The sequence below is a fragment of the Thalassophryne amazonica genome, chromosome 2 (assembly GCF_902500255.1).
Source record: "Thalassophryne amazonica chromosome 2, fThaAma1.1, whole genome shotgun sequence".
In the NCBI taxonomy this organism is placed as follows: Eukaryota; Metazoa; Chordata; class Actinopteri; order Batrachoidiformes; family Batrachoididae; genus Thalassophryne; species Thalassophryne amazonica.
Window position 1 is genome coordinate 42,081,544 of NC_047104.1, and position 1,198 is coordinate 42,082,741.

A 1,198-nucleotide genomic window follows, 5' to 3' on the forward strand; every position below is an offset into this window, starting at 1 on the left:
AAAACTTCAGAGATGAGGCCTAGATGCCAGTAACACAATGGAGACTGAAAGATTTGGCAACATCTGGATGTCTTGATTGCAGATTGGTTGCAGATGAGCAGACACAGCAGCTGCTGAGGATCAGATGGGCAGTCCGAAGGCACACAGAGACAGACTTATACAAACATGACACACCAGGGAGGGAAAACGACAAGACACACAAGGAAAGGGAAAGGCAAAGCCTAAACCCTAACATGAGGTGGGGATGCACGAGTTGTCTGCCTGGATAGTGCCATCCAGGAGCCAAAGCAGTTCTACAACCCCTGGCAAAAATTATGGACTCACCGGCCTCGGAGGATGTTCATTCAGTTGTTTAATTTTGTAGAAAAAAAGCAGATCACAGACATGACACAAAACTAAAGTCATTTCAAATGGCAACTTTCTGGCTTTAAGAAACACTATAAGAAATCAGGAAAAAAAAATTGTTGCAGTCAGTAACGGTTACTTTTTTAGACCAAGCAGAGGGAAAAAATATGGAATCACTCAATTCTGAGGAATAAATTATGGAATCACCCTGTAAATTTTCATCCCCAAAACTAACACCTGCATCAAATCAGATCTGCTCATTAGTCTGCATCAAGGTGATCACACCTTGGAGAGCTGTTGCACCAAGTGGACTGACATGAATCATGGGTCCAACACGACAGATGTCAATTGAAACAAAGGAGAGGATTATCAAACTCTTAAAAGAAGGTAAATCATCACGCAATGTTGCAAAAGATGTTGGTTGTTCACAGTCAGCTGTGTCTAAACTCTGGACCAAATACAAACAACATGGGAAGGTTGTTAAAGGCAAACATACTGGTAGACCAAGGAAGACATCAAAGCATCAAGACAGAAAACTTAAAGCAATATGTCTCAAAAATCGAAAATGCACAACAAAACAAATGAGGAACGAATGGGAGGAAACTGGAGTCAACGTCTGTGACCGAACTGTAAGAAACTGCCTAAAGGAAATGGGATTTACATACAGAAAAGCTAAACAAAAGCCATCATTAACACCTAAAGAGAAAAAAACAAGGTTACAATGGGCTAAGGAAAAGCAATCGTGGACTGTGGATGACTGGATGAAAGTCATATTCAGTGATGAATCTCAAATCTGCATTGGGCAAGGTGATGATGCTGGAACTTTTGTTTGGTGCCGTTCCAATGAGATTTA